Raw genomic sequence first — 23614 nt, forward strand, 5'->3', positions numbered from 1 at the left:
ACCTTTGGCCTGGATACTGTGCTAACATTAACAGTAGTGACTGAATCAACAATCTGATCTCTCGTTGGGAGTTAGGTGTTCGTCGCCAGGGTGGCGAACCAGACCCACGCCAAAAGTGATATTTTTTATAAAAGCTTGGCCATCTGAAGCTCCCACTTTGGTCACTTTCATTTCTGATCAAGCCCTGCATATACCGGGTGGCTATAATTAAACTGCAGCCACTCACAGAGGTCCAGTTTGAGCTGTAATTATCGTATGACACAAAACATTAGTAGGTATGCTAATACGTATGCCCAACTGATTTTCGGTGGGAAAAATTAGTTCCAATTTTGGCCTCGAGGTGCAAGTCTGGCGCTGTACAGCATCTCGTCTACGTCTCTTGTGCTCAAATTCAACAAATGTGTAAACCTAATGCCTTTCCCACTTGTTTGACCTTTTTTGTCCACTGCCCGGTCCTAATCCATTACGTGTGGAAACATTTCTATATATTTATCTTGCATTCACAGCGTTAGATTTGCACCTGATGGCCAAAATTGGAACTAATTTTTTTGCATTATAAATCGGTTTCGCATTAACGCATTAGAATATCTACAAAGTTTCGCTGCCATACGGTAATTACAGCCCACACTGCACCTCTGCGAGTAGGTACACTTTAATTATAACCACCCGGTACCATAAATTTGGACAAAATCGGAGACGACGAGTAGGCGCGGTCCCCTAGTCAGTGACAACTCAGAGCTGCCACTGTTAATTTAGAATATCACTAGTGTGATATCACTAGTGCTGCAGCTGAATGTAGTCGGCATCCTCCAAATACACTCATGCTCATAAATTAAGGATAATTGCAGAATGTGGTGCCACACAACGTGGCACTACACAAAACTCGCGCTAATAGCATAGGCACATAGGGAACGCACACGACACAGATCTGTAAGTCCACAGTATTGGTGATAAGTTGAGAAAACCGTCCCGAAACACATGTGCTACAAAACGCCACTGTTTCCTGCGCATGTACCCCGACATCAGTATGGGATATGATCACCATGCACACGTACACAGGCCGCACAACGGGATGGCATACTCTGAAGTAGGTGGTCGAGCAGCTGCTGGGGTATAGCCTCCCATTCTTGCACCAGTGCCTGTCGGAGCTCCTGAAGTGTCGTAGGTGTTTGAAGACGTGCAGCGATACGTCGACCGAGAGCATCCCAGACGTGCCCGATGGGGTTCTCCAGAGAACAGGCAGGCCTGATATCTACTGTTTCAAGATACTCCTCCACGATGGCAGCTCGGTGGGGCCGTTCGTTATCATCCATCAGTAGGAAGGTGGGACCCACTGCACCCCTGAAAAGGCGGACATACTGGTGCAAAATGACTGGTGCAAAATGACTGACCTGTTACAGTTCTTCTGTCAAAGACATGCAGGGGTGTACGTGCACCAATCATAATCCCACCCCACACCATCAAACCACGATCTCCATACAGGTCCCTTTCTAGGACATTAAGGGGTTGGTATCTGGTTCCTGGTTCACGCCAGATGAAAACCCGGCGAAAATCACTTTTCAGGCTATACCTGGAACCTGGGACCGCTATTCAAATGACCATGTACTGTGTTGTCGACACCAGGCTTTACGGGCTCTCCTGTGACCAGGGGTCAGTGGAATGCACCTTGCAGATCTCCGGGCGAATAAACCAAGTATGTTCAGTCGTCTGTAGACTGTGCGTCTGGAGACAACTGTTCCAGTGGCTGCGGTAAGGTCCCGAGCAAGGCTACCTGCAGTACTCCGTGGCCGTATGCGGGCACTGATGGTAAGATATCGGTCTTCTTGTGGTGCTGTACACTGTGGATGTCCCGTACTGTAGCGCCTGGACACGTTTCCTGTCTGCTGGAATCGTTGCCATAATCTTGAGATCACACTTTGTGGCACACGGAGGGCCCGTGCTACGACCTGCTGTGTTTGACCAGCTTCCAGTCGCCCTAGTGTTCTACCCCTCATAACGTCATCAATATGTGTTCTTTGAGCCATTTTCAACACAGTCGCCATTGGCACGTCTGAAAACGTCTGGACACTTACTCGCTGCACCGTACTGTGACATGTACCAACACATCTCTGAGTATGTGGACTGCTGCCAGCCGGCCGCGGTGGCCGAGGGGTTCTAGGCGCTTCAGTCTGGAACCGCGCGACCGCTACGGTCGCAGGTTCGAATCCTGCCTCGGGCATGGATGTGTGTGATGTCCTTAGGTTGGTTAGGTTTAAGTAGTTCTAAGTTCTAGGGGACTGATGACCTCAGATGTTAAGTCCCACAGTGCTCAGAGCCATTTGAACCATTTTTTAACTGCTGCCAGCGCCACCGTGCGACGACCGCAGGTCAAATGCACCGCACGGTCATACCCCGAGGTGATTTAAACCCGCAAACCGCCCACCAAGGCATTGTTTCACCATGTGTCAGCATTATCCTTAAATTTATGAGCATGAGTAGATACGAACACCGGGCCTAGTTCATGTGCCTCTAAGGCTGTTGCCGCGCCGCTTGGCTCGGACGATATGCAGCACTGCCTCGGATATACGGGCAGCACCTGCCGCTAGTAAAAGCGGGGGTGTGAACTATTTTAACAGTCGATGGCCAGTGCGACTGCAGCCGATATTACGTTATGCAACCTGCGGAAGCCCTGCACCTCATCCACTATCTCCCCTCCAACGCTGTTGGGTTCGACTTCCGAAATGAAGCGCCGAGTACGAAGGCGTTCGTGTGCTCTAGCGTCTTGTAGCCGCAGCCCGCGTCATTTGTTGACGCTGGGCACAGTCAGAATCTATGTTGAATGCTGCTCGATGACGCACCCATTAGCTGAGTTAAGTGAGCTGTTCTTGTGCGTGGATTTATGAGTCACGAGGAGAAGCCAGAGTCTCCGGTCCTCACGTGCAAATGGTTTAGGACATATCAGCGTCGCGACGTAAAAGTTTCCGGGAAATCAGAGGGTTAGTGATTTAGATCTCTTGCAGATGTGCGTGAGGTGGAAAATCTTTCGCAATTGAGTCAGTGGCCTAATGGCATAATGTATACATAAAGTTGACTGTCAACTTGCTTGCGCCTGAGTTCGAATCAGCTTTTGTACTGTTTTTTACTCTTAAGCGAAAGAAAAAAATGCTGTTGCGAAGATTTTTATTTCTGTTATTTTAAAAAAAATTAGTTTCATTGTGAACAAGAAAAAAACACTCATCAATGTGCATGATAGTTTCTGAATGAGATGCGCCTGTGAGAAATACCGTGTATGTGGGTACGAAGTCTTTCAGCTCAGACAGAATTACGTGTGGTGTTAACATACGCACATCTTGCAGGCATCTCTTTACGCAGGGGGAATATTAACCACAGCCTTAAAGTACATATATTCACTTAAGAAATTCGTTATCAACAATCCACCTGTGTTTGACAGTGGAAAATAGGCTGCATTAGCCTTTAATCAATCTAACTTTGGCAGAGAAATGGATGAAATATGCAGTTATAAAGCACTTTGACAATCTGCCTATGGAAATACAATGTTTGACAGACACCAAAAGTGTTTTCAAATGTAGATTAAAGATGTTTCTTTATGAAAACCCCTTCTGCACCATAGAGGAATTCTTGAACAGAAATAGTCAGCCATGAAAAAAACCTGTAAATTACCAACATGTAGGCATATTAATATTTTTTAAAAAAAAATACAGGGTGTATCGAAAAGAATCATCTGATTTGGCACGTCTATATTTCTGAAACTAATAAACATATACAATGAATTTTGTTTTTTGGTGAATGAGAAACTCAACATCCCCCCTTGAAATACATGGCATATGTCAATGCAGTATTCAGATTGTTCCCTCACTACAGCGAGCATGTCTTGAGTAACAGATTCCACAACTGCTGTTATGAGATGTCTCAGTTCATTCATTGTTGTTGGCAACGCAGAGTCTTTTATAAACCCCCACAAGAAATAATGGCATACATTCAGGTCTGGTTGGGTTGGGTTGTTTTGGGGAAGGAGACCAGACAGCGAGGTCATCGGTCTCATCGGATTAGGGAAGGACGGGGAAGGAAGTCGGCCGTGCCCTTTGAAAGGAACCATCCCGGCATTTGCCTGGGGCGATTTAGGGAAATCACGGAAAACCTAAATCAGGATGGCCGGATGCGGGATTGAACCGTCGTCCTCCCGAATGCGAGTCCAGTTCAGGTCTGGTGACCTTGGAGGCCAGTAATGTAAGGCTGAATCATTTGGTCCAGTGCGACCGATCCGTCTTCCAGTAATCCTTTGATTTAAAAATTCCTACACTTCCAGATGCCAGTGAGGCGGTGCTCCATCCTGTTGGTAAATGGAGTCGTCTGAATCAGTTTTCAACTGTGGGAAAAGAAAGCCCTCAAGCATATCGAGATATGTGCTTCCTGTAAGAGTGTTCTCGGCCAAGAAAAAAATGGACCATATACCTTTTCCCGTGAAACTGCACAAAATAAATAAATTTTGGGGAGTCCCTCTAATGTTGTACAACTTCATGCGGTTGTTCGGTACCCCATATGACGATTCACCTTTCCATTTAAATGGAATGTTTCTCCATCACTAAACACTAAGTGTCATCCTACATCTTGGCAAGAACGAAATTACAGAACTCTACACATTGTTGTTTGTCACCTTCACGAAGAGCTTGCAGTAGCTGAATTTTGTATGGTTTCATGGGTAAACGTCGACGCAACACGTGCCAGACGGACATCGGGAGCATGTTGAGCTGTCGAGCTGTACGGTGAACGGATTTTTGCGGCCTCCTTGTGAAACTATGGCGGATGCGTTCGACCTCTGTGTCAGACACTCGGAGACGGTCCGGCGATTTGCCTTTACCCAAACAAACTGTTTCTCGGAATTGTACATGCCATCGTCTAATTCTCTGTACTGTACGAGGATCCACACCATACCTAGTACGAAAATCACTCTGAACAAACATGGTTCAAATGGCTCTAAGCACTATGGGACTTAGCCGGCCTCGGTGGATGAGCGGTTCCAGGCGCTTAAGTCCCGCCGGCACAGTAGCTCAGCGCCTCTGTAATTAAAAAAAAAAAAAAAAAAACTGAGTTAATCAATCAACAACGAACTTAAAACGGACGTCTTACGACGTCCGCCCAGAGCAGATACAACGAACGAAAGCGAACAAAATGAGATATAAAAGAAAAAAAGGAAAAACGAAAAAAAAAGAAAAAAAAAGAGGTCCGGAATCGTGCGACTGCTACAGTCGCAGGTTCGAATCCTGCTTCGAGCATGGCTGTGTGTGATGTCCTTAGGTTAGTTAGGTTTAAGTAGTTTTAAGTTCCAGGGGACTGATGACCTCAGATGTTAAGTCCCATAGTGCTCAGAGCCTTTTGAACCATATGAACCACTATGGGACATCTGAGGTCATCAGTCCCCTAGACTTAGAACTACTTAAACCTAACTAACCTAAGGACATCACACATCCATGCCCGAGGCAGGATTCGAACCTACGACCGTAGCAGCAGTGCGGTTTCGGACTGAAGCGCCTAGAACCGCTCGGTCACAGCGGCCGGCAAACTACATGCAGTACGTCCACTCATATATAACAAATTAGTAGCAACCAGTGACAATAATAATTTCCATATTAATGACCGCATGACGTTTGCAAAAGAATACGTTGTCTCCCCCTCCCCCCCCCCCCCCCAATCATGCAGCTCTGGACTGCATCCACAGATACAAGAGCAGCATGAACACGCGCTATCAGGTCTTTCACATATATCGGCGGAGTAGAATACACATGTTCTTTAAAGTGTCCGCACAGGAAGAAATCTACGGGATTTTGTGCAGATGAACGCAAAAGCCATACAAAAAAATGGCACTGAGCACTATGGGACTTAACATTTGTGGTCATCAGTCCCCTAGAACTGAGAACTACTTAAACCTAACCATCTTAAGGACGTCACACACATCCATGCCCGAGGCAGGATTCGAACCTGCGACCGTAGCAGTCCCGCGGTTCCGGACTGAGCGCCTAGAACCGCTAGACCACCGCGGCCGGCAAAAGCCATACAACTGGATCTCCCAGTCGGAGCCATTTCCCTGAAAATGTTCTGTCTAAATATCGTCGCACATTAATTCCAAAGTATGGAGATGTACCATCGTGTTGAAATCATAACCTCTACCGAACATGAAGTGGAACATCTTCCGGTGCTTCATTCAGGTAAATAGTTTGAGAGGAATGCATGATATCCTCGCGCAATCAACCAGTCCGGCAACAAGTAGGGACCAAAACTCCTGTCTCCCAATATTTCGGCCCAGGCATCGGTACCAAAGTGAACTTAATATTCACGGTCGTGGGTGGCGTGTGGGTTAACGTTATGCCAATGGTGGACATTGTGCATATTGAAGACACCCTCACGAGTGAACACTGCATCATCCGACCATATTGCAGTGTTTATGAAGTCGTCGTTGACTTCCTGTTGTTGTTGGAACCAGTCACAGAATTGCATCCGCATATGGCGGTCTGCAGGATGCAGGTGTTGTGTTAAAGAATAATGACAGGGGTGCAGCCATGCTCAAGCAGTATGTCAACGACCATGCGTTGCGAGATACGCAGCTGCCTAATTCCGGTACACGTACCTCGCTTGGGTTATTGGTATATGACCTCCATAATAGCTTCCTCAGTAGTTGGAGTATGGCGTCCGTGGGACGACCTCTGTCACGCGATGGTGGAAGGAGAGAACCTGTCTCCCGAAGGCGAAGCTACAGAAAATGAAACACATTTCTATCTGGATGACGTCGACCAGGATATCTAGCAGCATATTCACGAGCAGCAACACAAGCCTGGTTATCAGATTCACCAAGGCCCAGAAGCATATCTACACTTTCATCGTTTATGTATGCAATGCGTCTGCCATACTTTGTTTTAAAATAACACAAGAAGAAAATACGGTATGTGTACGAATGTGCATGAGTCTGTCACGGGCGCGTTACTCCGCTGGTAAGTAGTCCCGTTTCGTGAACAGCGCTAACAGTATAAACAAGTCATTAGTATCAGCGGGCTGTTCCACCTAACGCGCGTCATCTCTTTTACAGCTTTTGTTCTGCATGATTCATCCCGACATTTTCGAGTTAGTTTCCCTAACGGTAATGGTCCTGATGTTTCTACATTTTCATCGATGATGATAATAATAATAATAATAATAATAATAGTAGTAATGCACGGAGATACCTACTAAACAGCAAGCGCTTATCAGATTCCATGTTGAAAGGCATAATTAGTGGCTCCAACGTGATAATACACACAAAAGGTAAGCGAGTTTGGAAATTAAATGCAAGCCCTACTGGTAACGTAAGGTCCTAAAGAAATGTAATGGACCTGAACGTAGCAAGAATAATACACTCCTGGAAATGGAAAAAAGAACACATTGACACCGGTGTGTCAGACCCACCATACTTGCTCCGGACACTGCGAGAGGGCTGTACAAGCAATGATCACACGCACGGCACAGCGGACACACCAGGAACCGCGGTGTTGGCCGTCGAATGGCGCTAGCTGCGCAGCATTTGTGCACCGCCGCCGTCAGTGTCAGCCAGTTTGCCGTGGCATACGGAGCTCCATCGCAGTCTTTAACACTGGTAGCATGCCGCGACAGCGTGGACGTGAACCGTATGTGCAGTTGACGGACTTTGAGCGAGGGCGTATAGTGGGCATGCGGGAGGCCGGGTGGACGTACCGCCGAATTGCTCAACACGTGGGGCGTGAGGTCTCCACAGTACATCGATGTTGTCGCCAGTGGTCGGCGGAAGGTGCACGTGCCCGTCGACCTGGGACCGGACCGCAGCGACGCACGGATGCACGCCAAGACCGTAGGATCCTACGCAGTGCCGTAGGGGACCGCACCGCCACTTCCCAGCAAATTAGGGACACTGTTGCTCCTGGGGTATCGGCAAGGACCATTCGCAACCGTCTCCATGAAGCTGGGCTACGGTCCCGCACACCGTTAGGCCGTCTTCCGCTCACGCCCCAACATCGTGCAGCCCGCCTCCAGTGGTGTCGCGACAGGCGTGAATGGAGGGACGAATGGAGACGTGTCGTCTTCAGCGATGAGAGTCGCTTCTGCCTTGGTGCCAATGATGGTCGTATGCGTGTTTGGCGCCGTGCAGGTGAGCGCCACAATCAGGACTGCATACGACCGAGGCACACAGGGCCAACACCCGGCATCATGGTGTGGGGAGCGATCTCCTACACTGGCCGTACACCACTGGTGATCGTCGAGGGGACACTGAATAGTGCACGGTACATCCAAACCGTCATCGAACCCATCGTTCTACCATTCCTAGACCGGCAAGGGAACTTGCTGTTCCAACAGGACAATGCACGTCCGCATGTATCCCGTGCCACCCAACGTGCTCTAGAAGGTGTAAGTCAACTACCCTGGCCAGCAAGATCTCCGGATCTGTCCCCCATTGAGCATGTTTGGGACTGGATGAAGCGTCGTCTCACGCGGTCTGCACGTCCAGCACGAACGCTGGTCCAACTGAGGCGTCAGGTGGAAATGGCATGGCAAGCCGTTCCACAGGACTACATCCAGCATCTCTACGATCGTCTCCATGGGAGAATAGCAGCCTGCATTGCTGCGAAAGGTGGATATACACTGTACTAGTGCCGACATTGTGCATGCTCTGTTGCCTGTGTCTATGTGCCTGTGGTTCTGTCAGTGTGATCATGTGATGTATCTGACCCCAGGAATGTGTCAATAAAGTTTCCCCTTCCTGGGACAATGAATTCACGGTGTTCTTATTTCAATTTCCAGGAGTGTAGTTGGTATAAATCGATGGGACCATCGGGGAATGGTACACAGAAAACGGGTTTGGAATCTTGTAGATGCAATGGTACGAAACGATTCTCGTTCACGACGTGCAAAAGCCTTCTTTAAAATTTGACGAATAAAAACGATCGTTCTTCCATTTATGAATTCTTTGAAATTTCCCGCCTGCTGGGTTCTTTCACTTCGACTACTATTTGCTAAAAATGCAATTTCAATACACCTCATAAAGATTTGTCAAACCAAATACTGCAAAATTAAATATTAAAATTCATATCATATTGTGGGCTGTACTCATCCGTTCCTTTTTGTCGATCCGCTGCTGCAACAGTCACTGAGTTACTGTATGTCCACTGTACCTTGGTGTTCTTTGCCAAGAATGACTAAATCGAACATTATGTTTCAGAACTTCTTTTTATTATATTATCTAGTTTTTAACCTTTCTATGTACACTGGTGTAATGATAGATGAGTCTTCTTACATATTCCATACAATTTGCCAAGTCTGACATGCTTACTGCGCGAATTTACATAAAGTACTCACGTAAGCAGTTACAAGCTTCTTGCACAAAATCTCACAAGACACGGACGTACACCTTACTCCATCGAATGATCATAAAGTACTGACCTTTATTGCCAACATGGCTGCCCCTTTTATATACAATTCCGAACAATCCTCGGTAGTGTTATAAGGAGTTTTTTTTTAATAAAATTACAATTAAAACTGTTGCCTCAAAATTAATGACTCGTTTCAACAGTTGCACTAGCTCTTAAAATAGGTCTTTTATTTATTATTGACAGAACACCTAAAGAACTGCGTATGTTTACACGCCACTTACAACATTTTCGCTAGTTACATTTTTATTTTCATATCAATTTTGAGTTTCGAAGAAATTACTTTGACCATTGTACTCGATCATTTGTTCGAGATTTCACCTAATTACGTTAATCGTAAATATTCCTACCAATTACAGGACCTATATACTTCAGTACAATTATAATTGTAACAATTTTATAGGTATAGGTTTACCTAAACCACTACCTTTTGTTTACATCAGTGATTCCTGTTTACTTCAAACTGGATCGAAAAATACGTGTTTTAGTTCAAAATGGTTCAAATGGCTCTGAGCACTATGAGACTTAACAGCTGAGGTCATCATTACCCTAGAACTTAGAACTACTTAAACCTAACTAACCTAAGGACATCACACACATCCATGCCCGAGGCAGGATTCGAACCTGCGACCGTAGCGGTCGCGCGGTGCCAGACTGAAGCGCCTAGAACCGCTCGGCCACTCCGGCCGGCAATACGTGTTTTAAATGGGTTTCAGTGGACTGTTACGTCTCAATTCGTAGTAGCCTACCTAACTGCAAATATTTTATAGAAGAACCTCTGCAATTTCTGTGTTACGATTAAGACGCCAGATAGCATACCATACAGGTTACATTAAGCAAATAAAAGCACTTACACCTCGACCCAGAATCGAAACCTCGGCCTAGTGCATGCTAATCGAAAACGATATGTACTGCACCAACTGCACAGCTCTACTCCTACATGCTGTCAGAGGTATTTACCGTACATGTGATTACAGACTGCCATTATTTACCGTCCATTTACTACCGGAAATATGCGCAGGACGGAATTTGGTGAGAGAGACATTTTTGTATTGCTAGTACTTAGAGGAGTCGCGCTGCGAAGTCCGAGTGCGCGAATTTTTCTTCATGCTGTATAATCCTCCGCCATTTTGTGTGCAACGACTGGAAATGAACGACCGAGCCAGGTGGCGCAGTGGTTGACACATTGGACCCGCATTCGTGAGGACGACGGTTCAAACTCGCGTTCGGCCGTCCAGATTTTGGTTTTCCGTGATTTCCCTAAATCGCTCCAGGCAAATGCCGGGACGGTTCCTTTGAAAGGGCACGGCCGGTTTCCTTCCCCGCCCTTGACACTATCCAAGCTTGTGATGACTTCGATGTCGACGGGACGTTAAATCCAATCTTCATTCTTGGAAATGAACGGAGCTAACGGGCCGATGTTGCGTCGCGGAGTCTGTTGTATACTGGTCTGCTGCTGCTGCTCTGCACAGATTCGTGGACCAAGGTGTTCCCGGCCGCAAGGCCGTTTCAGCCATTACGGGAAGGAGAAGCGGCCTTGCGTCGGCATGCGACGCCCACGCGCTGTGGACGGACCTGCCGCGCGCGTCGCAGAATTCCTACAGTCAGCTTTTCCATTGTTCAAACATTTGCATATTCTCTTTCTTTATCTCTGTCGGGCGAGACGAATCTCTTAGCAGAGAATAGTACGTTATTCCCGGTGACGAATGGTCATCTTAGAGGCCTGTGAGAATGACCACAGCATAGCCGCGTACAAGGCTCCGGGAGTAGACAACATTCCATTAGAGCTACTGGCGGCCTTGGAGAGCCAGTCATGACAGAACTGTACCATCTGGTGAGCATGATGTATGAAACAGGCGAAATACCCTCAGACTACAAGAAGAATATAATAATTCCAATGCCAAAGAAAGCAGGTGTTGACAGATGTGAAAATTACCGAACTATCAGTTTAATAAGTCACAGCTGCAAAATACTAACGCGAATGATTTACAGACGAATGGAAAAACTGGTAGAAGCCGACCTCGGGGAAGATCAGTTTGGATTCCGTAGAAATGTTGGAACACGTGAGGCAATACTGACCTTACGACTTATCTTAGAAGAAAGATTAAGGAAAGGCAAACCTACGTTTCTAGCATTTGTAGACTTAGAGAAAGCTTTTGACAATGTTGACTGGAATACTCTCTTTCAAATTCTAAAGGTGGCAGGGGTAAAATACAGGGAGCGAAAGGCTATTTGCAATTAGTAAAGAAACCAGATGGCAGTTATAAGAGTCGAGGGGCATGAAAGGGAAGCAGTGGTTGGGAAGGGAGTGAGACAGGGTTATAGCCTCTCCCCGATGTTATTCAGTCTGTATATTGAGCAAGCAGTAAAGGAAACAAAAGAAAAATTCGGAGTAGGTATTAAAATCCATGGACAAGAAATAAAAACTTTGAGGTTCGCCGATGACATTGTAATTCTGTCAGAGACAGCAAAGGATTTGGAAGAGCAGTTGAACGGAATGGATGGTGTCTTGAAAGGAGGATATAAGATGAACATCAACAAAAGCAAAACGAGGATAATGGAATGTAGTCGAATTAAGTCGGGTGATGCTAAGGGAATTAGATTAGGAAATGAGACACTTAAAGTAGTAAAGGAGTTTTGCTATTTGGGGAGCAAAATAACTGATGATGGTCGAAGTAGAGAGGATATAAAATGTAGACTGGCAATGGCAAGGAAAGCGTTTCTGAAGAAGAGAAATTTGTTAACATTGAGTATAGATTTAAGTGTCAGGAAGTCGTTTCTGAAAGTATTTGTATGAAGTGAAACGTGGACGATAAATAGTTTGGACAAAAAGAGAATAGAAGCTTTCGAAATGTGGTGCTACAGAAGAATGCTGAAGATTAGATGGGTAGATCACATAACTAATGAGAAGCTATTGAGTAGAATTGGGGAGAAGAGGAGTTTGTGGCACAACTTGACAAGAAGAAGGGATCGGTTGGTAGGACATGTTCTGAGGCATCAGGGGATCACAAATTAAGAATTGGAGGGCAGCGTGGAGGGTAAAAATCGTAGAGGGAGACCAAGAGATGAATACACTAAGCAGATTCAGAAGGATGTAGGTTGCAGTAAGTACTGGGAGATGAAGCAGCTTGCACAGGATAGAGTAGCATGGAGAGCTGCACCAAACCAGTCTCAGGACTGAAGACCACAACAACAACCATAATGTTGATATGTTCCGTATGTTATAGTTACCTGTCGCTATATCCCCCTGCGGGTTCGGGGGTAAGAATAGGCCCGCGGTATTCCTGCCTGTCGTAAGAGGCGACTAAAAGGAGTCTCAAATGTTTCGGCCTTATGTGATGGTCCCCTCTCGGGTTTGACCTCCATCTTTCTAAATTATTCCGAAGAGCGAGCCAATTGGGGAAGGGCGCCTTACATGGTGCACTGTATCCGTCGTGCAATTAGACCTTTAGCCGGCTTTCTCGTCGTTGCAATGGTGTCCCGCTCGTTTTCGATCTCTTGGGCGATTACCACGCTGCACTCTGCAGTGTTTCTTTTATCTGCGACGACGACCTTGGTCAGTTTTGCACCTAAGATCCAGCACGGTAGCCAGTCCGTTGTGGTGGGGCCGCCATGTACCCTCTTGGTTGTAGCCCCCTGACAACACAGGGATCGCTCTACTGATGCCTGCGCCGTTAACTCCCCACGTATGCCAAGGAGTAGATGCCCATCTCCTTGGGGCATCAGGACTCCCGGCAATGGCCGTCCTGCCAGGTGGCTATTGCTGCGGCTGGGTGGCGCCCGTGGGGAGGGCCCTTGGTCGGAGTAGGTGGCATCAGGGCGGATGACCCGCAATGAAGCGTGGTACATCATCTCTCGCTGGCGGCCAGCCGTCAGCAGTCTCTAAGCGTTCGAGGGCTCATTTTAAGGGTAATGTTTATGACCCCAAATCGTTCCCATCCCTGGCCACACCATGGGAGGAACGAAAGGCGTTGAATGAAAGTGAAACGTATTCGCCCAGATATCTTGTCTGTACCAGCTGATGGGGACTCTTTTATATCCGTGAAGCCTCAGTTCTTTGTTGAGCATTTAGAGGACAAGTTTGGGGAGGTGGAGGGCTTGTCAAAGATGCGGTCCGGATCGGTGTTGATAAAAACGGCATCCTCCGCCCAGTCGCGGGCCTTGCTCGCTTGTACTAAGCTGGGGGATGTCTCCGTCACTATCACCCCCCATAAAAGCTTAAATATGGTTCAGGGAATTATTTTTCACCGCGATCTCCTTTTACAGTCCGATGACGAGCTGCGCGCCAACTTAGAGCGACGAGGTGTACATTTCGTCCGGCGCGTTCATCGGGGTCCGAGGGACAATCAGGTTGCTACCGGTGCCTTCATCTTGGCCTTCGAGGGTGATACGTTACCGGAAAAGGTCAAGGTGATGGTTTACCGATGTGACGTCAAGCCCTATATCCCTCCCCCGATGCGGTGCTTTAAGTGCTGGAAGTTCGGTCACATGTCCTCTCGCTGTACTTCTAGCCTCACATGTCGAGATTGTGGACGCCCATCTCATCCCGATACTCCATGTGCTCCGCCTCCCGTCTGTGTCAACTGTGGAGAGCCTCATTCCCCTTGCTCGCCGGACTGTAGTGTCTTACAGAAAGAACGCAAAATCATGGAATATAAGACCCTGGACCGACTGACTTACACTGAGGCCAAGCGGAAATTTGAACGGCTACATCCCGTGCGCATGATGTCATCTTATGCCTCCACTGTCACTCCTGCTCCAGCTCCTTCAGCTGCAAGATATACAGTCAGCTCTCGGAACCAGAGGACCTCACCTGCCCCCTTGACAATGGGGGCCCCTTCTCTTGCTGTTGCTCCCACACCATCTACCTCGGGAGCAGCACCCACTAAACCATCGGGGACGCCAGTCCCCCCTTCTCAGCCGGAGAAGCGTAAGTCTTCTTCGGCTTCTCTCGCTCGGAAGGGATCCCTTGGGTCACTCCCTTCCCAGGTTCCTACCAGCGGCACAGCAGACACCAGCCAGTGGCTGAAGCAGCCACAGGTCGCTGGTCGACGGGCTTCGCGTTCCACTTCGGTCCCAGAGACTGACTCCAATAAGCCCTCTCACCAACGGCAACCAAAGGAACAGCGAGAGAAAACGACTCTGAAGACCCGTAAGTCCAAGACACCTGCGGTGGCACCTACTCCACCGCTACATAAAAGCTCTGCATCTGAGGATGAGGTGGAGAACCTTGCGTCCGCTGAGGACCTCGATCTCGCCGATCCCTCAGACGCAATGGGTAGCACTTGCACGGGTGCTCCATCGGATGTGGCAGGTGACCCAGCGGCGTAATCTGCCTTCCCAGTCCCGTCACGCCTTTCTCCGCAATGGCTACTACCATCCTCCAGTGGAACTGCAGCGGTTTCTTCCACCATCTCGCTGAGCTCCGCCAACTTATCACCCTTCACCCTTTCTTCTGCATTGCTCTCCAGGAAACTTGGTTTCCTGCAATGCGAACCCCCGCCCTCCGTGGCTATCGGGGTTATTATAAGAACCGAGCAGCTTATGAAAGGGTGTCTGGTGGCGTCTGCATATATGTCCTTCACACTCTGCACAGCGAGTCTGTCCCTCTCCAGACGCCCTTAGAGGCTGTCGCTGTACGCGTGTGGACGCCACAGGCTGTTACCGTCTGCAGTGTTTACATTCCACCGGATGGTGATGTCTCGCAGCATGTCCTGGCTGCACTGGTCGCCCAATTGCCGCCACCTTTCTTGCTATTGGGCGACTTCAACGCCCATAACCCTCTGTGGGGTGGGTCAGTGGCAACAGGTCGAGGCGCCATCGTTGAGGGTTTCTTGTCGCAGCTCGATCTCTCGCTGTTAAATGATGGTGCCTTCACACACTTCAGTGTGGCGCATGGCACCTACTCCGCCATTGACCTTTCCATCTGTAGCCATAGCCTCTTACCGTCTGTCCAATGGAGTGTGCATGACGACCTGTGTGGTAGTGACCACTTTCCGATCTTTTTGTCACTACCACAGCGCCACTCTTCTGGGCGCCCTAGCAGATGGGCTATGAATAAGGCTGACTGGGACTTGTTCTCCTCCACTGCCGCTTTAGAGCCTCTCTCTACTGATGACATTGATGCGGTGGTTCAATCGGTCACCACCGGCATCGTTACTGCCGCCGAATCAGCCATTCCCCGTTCCTGTGGGTCCCCTCGGCGGCGGACTGTGCCTTGGTGGTCGCCTGAGATCGCTGAAGCGATTAAAGATCGCCGGCGGGCGCTCCAGCGTCACAAGCGACATCCCTCCATCGACCACCTTATCGCCTTCAAACGGCTGCGTGCGCGGGCCCGCCTCCTTATCCGCCAAGGCAAGAAGGAGTGCTGGGAGCGGTATGTATCCACCATTGGCCTCCATGTCACTCCATCGCAGGTCTGGGCCAAGATTCGACGCGTCTACGGCCATCGGACCCCTGCCAGCGTCCCTGCGCTCTCACTGAATGGAGCAGTTTGTACTGACTCCGACGTCATTGCAAATCGCTTAGCAGAGCATTTTGCTATGAGTTCCGCCTCTGCGAATTACCCCCAGGCCTTCCGCTCCATTAAAGAGCGGATGGAACGTCGGAGCCTTTCGTTTCGCACCAACCACCTAGAATCTTACAATGCTCCATTTAGTGAGTGGGAATTTCGCAGTGCCCTAGCTGCTTGCCCTGATACCGCTCCTGGGCCAGATGGCATCCACTGTCAGATGCTGAAACACCTTTCAGTGGACTGCCAGCGGCGCCTTCTCGATCTTTACAACCGTCTTTGGGTCGAGGGGGAGTTTCCGTCGCAATGGCGGGAAGGCGTTGTCATCCCCGTTTTGAAACCTGGAAAGAACCCTCTGGAGGTGGACAGCTACCGTCCCATTAGCCTCACCAACGTTCTTTGCAAGTTGCTTGAACGGATGGTGAGCCGGCGCTTGAATTGGGTACTGGAGTCTCGGGGCCTTCTTGCTCCGTCTCAGGGTGGGTTCCGTAAAGGCCGCTCCGCCACCGACAATCTGGTGAGCCTGGAGTCGGCCATCCGTACTGCCTTTGCCCGCCGTCAGCACCTGGTCGCTGTCTTTTTCGACATGCGGAAGGCGTACGATACGACATGGCGTCATCACATCCTTTCTACGCTTCATGGATGGGGACTTCGGGGTCCTCTGCCGATTTTTATCCGCAATTTTCTGTCGTGTCGTACCTTCCGCGTGCAAGTCGCGGCCTCGTATAGTTCCTCCCACGTCCAGGAGAACGGTGTGCCACAGGGTTCTGTTTTAAGTGTCTGTCTGTTTTTAATAGCCATTAACGGGCTTGCTGCGGCCGTGGGAAATTCTGTCTCCGCTTCCCTGTATGCTGACGACTTCTGCCTTTATTACAGCTCTACTGGCATTGCAGCGGTTGAACGTCAGCTACAGGGCGCTATCCGCAAGGCGCAGTCTTGGGCTGTAGCGCATGGGTTTCAGTTTTCGGCAGCCAAGACCCGCGTTATGCATTTCTGCCGGCGCCGAACAGTCCATCCTGAGCCGCAGCTTTATCTTGCCGACGAACTGCTTGCTGTGGTGGAGACCCACAGGTTTTTGGGGGTGGTTTTCGATGCCCGGTTGACTTGGCTGCCTCATATCCGGCAGCTCAAACAGGCATGTTGGCGGCATCTCAATGCTCTGCGCTGTTTGAGCCACACCCGCTGGGGCGCCGACCGCTCTACCCTGTTACGGCTCTACCAGGCGCTCATCCAGTCCCGCCTGGATTATGGGAGCCTGGCTTGTGGCTCAGCATCCCCATCTGCGTTACGGGTGCTGGACCCAATTCTCCACAGCGGGATACGCCTTGCCACTGGTGCTTTCCGCACCAGCCCTGTGGACAGCGTACTAGTGGAGGCAGGTGTACCTCCACTGCGGTTCCGACGCCAACGTTTACTGGCCGCTTATACTGCCCATGTTCTAAGCTCGCCCGGGCATCCTAACTATCGTCTCCTGTTCCCGCGATCGGTCGTCCGTCTGCCAGAACGTCGGCCCCGGTCTGGTTGTACATTAGCGGTCCGCGTCAAAGAGCTTCTCTCTGGGCTTCGGGTTTTCACTGTTCCACCTCCTTTCCGGGCTACTTTGCATACACCCCCGTGGTGTGTTCGTCGCCCTTGCCTTCGGCTCGACTTGGCACAGTGCCCGAAGGACTCAGTCCCTCCAGAGGCCTTCCGCCGCCGCTTTCATTCCATCCTGGCCACGTATCAGGGCTCTGGCATTGTTTACACCGACTGTTCGATGGTTGCTGGTCGTGTCGGGTATGCGCTAACTCTAGGGGACCATTCCGAACAACGCTCCTTGCCGGATGGCTGCAGCGTTTACACTGCTGAGCTGGTCGCCATCTTTCGTGCCCTAGAGCATATCCGCTCCTGCTCAGGTGAGTCCTTCGTTATCTGTAGCGATTCCCTGAGCGGTTTACGAGCTCTCGACCAGTGTTTTCCTCGTTCTCGTCTGGTGCTGGCTATCCATGAGTCTCTTCATACTCTTGCCCGTAGCGGCCGCTCTGTGGTCTTTGTGTGGACCCCCGGTCATGTCGGTATCCCGGGTAACGAACATGTTGACCGCCTGGCGAAAGAGGCCACCAGTAAGCCATCTCTGGACGTTGGCCTCCCAGAGACTGATTTGCGGGCAGTCTTCCGCCGCAACATCTTGGCGCTATGGGACGATGAATGGCGCGAACTGACAACGCGCAATAAACTCCGTGATGTCAAGGAGACGACGGCTGTGTGGCGGTCATCCCTGCGAGCCACTCGCAGGGACTCAGTAGTTCTTTGCCGGCTCCGCATTGGCCACTCCCGGCTGACACACAGTTATTTACTGCGCCGGGAGGACCCTCCTCTATGTCGATGTGGGGCTGCTTTGACAGTGGCCCACATTTTGATGGCCTGCCCCCTTTTAGCTGTGGTCAGGCAGACATTTGCGCTGCCTGATACGCTCCCTGCCCTTTTAACAGACGACTCCACTATGGCTGACTTAGTTTTACGTTTTATTCGGGCAGGGGGATTTTATCATTTAATCTGAGTGTTTCTGTTTTATTTTATTGTTTTGTGTTGATTCTGGCCTTTGGCCTATGATTTTAAACTGATTTTTTTTAATGTGTTTCTCAGTGGTTGACTTTTCCTTTTTTATTTCTATGGTCGGCCAACCACCGTCACACTCTGTGTGGTTTTAGTTCGTTTTGTCTTGTCTTTGTCTGAGTTTCTCTTGTTCTGTTTCGTCTGTGTTCTCTTCTGTTCCTCGTTTTTATTCTCTGTGGCTGTTCTTTGTCTTTGGAAAAAGGGACCGATGACCGTAGCAGTCTGGTCCCTTTGATCCCCCAAACCAACCAACCAACCAACCTGTCGCTATAAGCGAAACAGATTTAGTGAATTTTTCCGCGGAATATTCAGCAACAGTGGGAACCAAAATGAAGTCACAACCACTTCTCATATGTTGCATACCGCCAATTTTTTGTAATGTAATTCGCTTATCAAATGTACATTACTTCAGCATAATATTTAATCCTGCTAATGTCTCCAGGAGAGAGATACTGGCAGAAGTGGAGCTGTGAGAGTGGCTTGTTAGTCGTGCTTGGATATCTCACGTCAGTCGGTAGAGAACTTGCTGCGCATGGTAAAGGTCCCGGCTTCGAGTCCCGGTCTGGCACACAGTTTTAATGTGCCGGGAAGTTTCTTGTTAATTTGCTACAATTGACAATGTGATAAACATATGTTCTAATGTGTTCTTGTAATTAAATTTCAGACAAGTCCTGAGAGATTTGCTGATTTTGTACCGTACATTATGCATAAGGGACAGTCAAATAAAAACGAGACAGACTATACAGGGTGGCCGAGGAGGAAAGGTCACAATATTCAGGTATATGACAGGAAAGATCGTTCGAAGCAAGAAAGTGGAGTTAACCTTGTTTGTTTTCGTTTGCCGGCCGGCCGAAGTGGCCGTGCGGTTAAAGGCGCTGCAGTCTGGAACCGCAAGACCGCTACGGTCGCAGGTTCGAATCCTGCCTCGGACATGGATGTTTGTGATGTCCTTAGGTTAGTTAGGTTTAACTAGTTCTAAGTTCTAGGGGACTAATGACCTCAGCAGTTGAGTCCCATAGTGCTCAGAGCCATTTGAACCATTTTTTTTTTTTCGTTTGCCCAAGAAACAACGCTAGTGTGTGTTATTTCTAAGGCGGAAAAGCAGTTTTTAACTAAATTTTGTGCAAGACACAGCCTTGTGACATATGTCCTGATATTCCACCTTGTGACAGGACGATTAACATGGCCTCTAAGACGCATACCTTAAGAGCTCTGGCTCTGAGCACTATGGGACTTAACATCTATGGTCATCAGTCCCCTAGAACTTAGAATTACTTAAACCTAACTAACCTAAGGACATCACACAACACCCAGTCATCACGAGGCAGAGGGAATCGAACCCGGGAACCCGGGCGCGGGAAGCGAGAACGCTACCGCACGACCACGAGCTGCGGACCCTTAAGAGCTATGAGTACTTCCTCATCTTCAATTCTGTGAAACAAATATCTTCAGTTGCAAGCTCAAAGCTTTCCGTATTTTGGAGGAATATAATACAGACCAAAACAAGAAAAAAAAGTGAAGTGAACATGGGCTCTAAAATGCATACATTGAGAGCTATGAGCACTTGTTCAGTAGAAGAGATTTGTTTTACAGTAGCGAAGATGAACAAGTGCTCATCACTCTTAAGGTGTGCATTTTAGAGCTCTTGTTTGCTAGACTTTTTTGCTTCGAACGACGATCTTGCGATGTACCTGTATATTGTGACAGTTCCTCCTGGTGTAACATGTTTAACGAGCATAACGCGGATGTTGGTAATGCAGGTAGATATGTGTATACATATGCCCTCTACTGGGAAACAGGAAGGACCGGAGCGAACGGTCATTGCTGTGCTATTGGTCTGTTAGATGTGCCCGACATTGAGTCAGCTACACCACTGACCATTAAAATTGCTACACCACGAAGATGAAGTGCTACAGACGCGAAATTTAACCGACAGGAAGAAGATGCTGTGATATGCAAATGATTAGCTTTTCAGAGCATTCACACAAGATTGCCGCCGGTGGCGACACCTACAACGTGGTGACATGAGGAAAGTTTCCAACCGATGTCTCATACACAGTTGACCGGCGTTGCCTGGTGAAACGTTGTTGTGATGCCTCTTGTAAGGAGGAGAAATGCGTACCATCACGTTTCCGCCTTTGATAAAGATCGGATTGTAGCCTATCGCGATTGCGGTTTATCGTATCGCGACATTGTTGCTCGCGTTGGTCGAGATCCAATGACTGTTAGCAGAATATGCTAGCCACCTGACGGTGTGTGGCGGAGGGTACCTTGAGTACCTGTATCGGTTCTCCCTAGTATTCCAGTCTCGTATTGTTCGTGGAAAGGAGGATTGTCGGTATGCTTCTGTGTGGGCTCTAATCTCTCTGATTTTATCATCATGGTCTCTTCGCGAGATATACGTTGGAGGGAGCAATATACTGCTTTACTCTTCGGTGAAGGTATGTTCTCGAAACTTCAACAAAAGCCCGCCCTTACTGAGCTACTGAGCGTCTCTCCTGCAGACTCTTCCACTGGAGTTTATCTACCATCTCCGTAACGCTTTCGCGATTACTAAATGATCCTGTAACGAAGCGCGCTGCTCCCTGTTGGATCTTCTCTAACTCTTCTATCAACCGTATCTGGTGCGGATCCCACACTGCTGAGCAGTATTCAAGCAGTGGGCGAACAAGCGTACTGTAACCTACTTCCTTTGTTTTCGGATTGCATTTCCTTAGGATTCTTCCAATGAATCTCAGTCTGGCATCTGCTTTACCAACGATCAACTTTATATGATCATTCCATTTTAAATCACTCCTAATGCCTACTCCCAGATAATTTATGGAATTAACTGCTTCCAGTTGCTGACCTGCTATATTGTAGCTAAATGATAAGAGATTTTTCTTTCTATGTTTTCGAAACACATTACACTTGTCTACATTGAGATTCAACTGCCATTCCCTGCACCATGCGTCAATTCACTGCAGATCCTCCTGCATTTCAGTACAATTTTCCAATGTTACAACCTCTCGATATACCACAGCGTCATCCGCAAAAAGTCTCAGTGAACTTCCGATGTCATCCACAAGGTCATTTATGTATATTGTGAATAGCAACGGTCCTACGACACTCCCCTGCGGCACACCTGGAATCACTCTTACTTCGGAAGACTTCTCTCCATTGAGAATGACATGCTGCGTTCTGTTATCTAGGAACTCTTCAATCCAATCACACTTTGTTCATTAAACGACTGTGGGGAACTGTATCGATCGCCTTGCGGAAGTCAAGAAACACGGCATCTACCTTTGAACCCGTGTCTATGGCCCTCTGAGTCTCGTGGACGAATAGCGCGAGCTGGGTTTCACACGATCGTCTTTTTCGAAACCCATGCTGATTCCTACAGAGTAGATTTCTAGTCTCCAGAGAAGTCATTATACTCGAACATAATACGTATTCCAACATTCTACAACTGATCGACGTTAGAGATATAGGTCTATAGTTCTGCACATCTGTTCGACGTCCCTTCTTGAAAACGGGGATGACCTGTGGCCTTTTCCAATCCTTTGGAACGCTACGCTCTTCTAGAGACCTACGGTACACCGCTGCAAGAAGGGGGGCAAGTTCCTTCGCGTACTCTGTGTAAAATCGAACTGGTATCCCATCAGGTCCAGCGGCCTTTCCTCTTTTGAGCGATTTTAATTGTTTCTCTATCCCTCTGTCGTCTATTTCGATATCTACCATTTTGTCATCTGTGCGACAATCTAGAGAAGGAACTACAGTGCAGTCTTCCTCTGTGAAACAGCTTTGGAAAAAGACATTTAGTATTTCGGCCTTTAGTCTGTCATCCTCTGTTTAAGTACCATTTTGGTCACAGAGTGTCTGGACATTTTGTTTTGATCCACCTACCGCTTTGACATAAGACCAAAATTTCTTAAGATTTTCTGCCAAGTCAGTACATAGAACTTTACTTTCGAATTCATTGAACGCCTCTCGCATAGCCCTCCTCACACTACATTTCGCTTCGCGTAATTTTTGTTTGTCTGCAAGGCTTTGGCCATGTTTGTTTGTTATGAAGTTCCCTTTGCTTCCGCAACAGTTTTCTAACTCGGTTGTTGTACCACGGTGGCTCTTTTCCATCTCTTACGATCTTGCTTGGCACATACTCATCTAACGCATATTGTACGATGGTTTTGAACTTTGTCCACTGATCCTCAACACTATCTGTACTTGAGACAAAACTTTTGTGTTGAGCCGTCAGGTAGTCTGTAATCTGCTTTTTGTTACTTTTGCAGAACAGAAAAATCTTCCTACCTTTTTTAATATTTCTGTTTACGGCTGAAATCATCGATGCAGTAACCGCTTTATACGAGAGATGCTTATGGCAGCACCACGTGAATAATCATGACTCTCATTATTTCTATGCTACTTGCTCCCAGCTGTCACGTACAACACTGATCTAGATCAGAAATGCTTAAATCATGAGTTTTCAACATTTTCAGGCATGTGGTCAACCAGTGATGACAGCAAAACTGAGTATGTCTGATCAGTATTGGGACTGTGAACCAATATTAGTGTGGTACAGCAACCATATACGGAGTTAAGAAACAGAGGATTGGTGTAGAACTAGCTTCTTCCATTATGAAATAAATTCTCTGCAAGAAGAAATTAAAAAAAAATGTATACTACTTCAGACAAATAACGGGACAATTCCTACTGGTAGGCCATTGTAGACTACCTTTCTCTTCATTGTCAAACGAGACCTGCAATTATGTAAATACCTGTATATAGAAATTATGTTTTCTTTGTGCTAAAACTGCAACACTATACATGTCTTTTTAAAAAGTGATCCACAGACTAATATAATTACTACAGTTACTACTGCAATTATAGACAGAGGTAGTGAGCCCATAGTGGTTCGACACTAGTTGCTGGAGGACCATAAACAACAAGTTGATTCATGTGAATGTGCAGCTAAGGGAAACGTCGTACAAGTGTTCTTCAAGGAACACATGTCTTTCCCTTGCCATGTGCCTTGACATTGTCCTTCTGAAATATTGTATGTGTAATTACATGAAGAAGGGACAATACCTCAGCCTCCAGCAGC

The sequence above is a fragment of the Schistocerca nitens genome, chromosome 7 (genome assembly GCF_023898315.1).
Source record: "Schistocerca nitens isolate TAMUIC-IGC-003100 chromosome 7, iqSchNite1.1, whole genome shotgun sequence".
NCBI classification, from domain to species: domain Eukaryota; kingdom Metazoa; phylum Arthropoda; class Insecta; order Orthoptera; family Acrididae; genus Schistocerca; species Schistocerca nitens.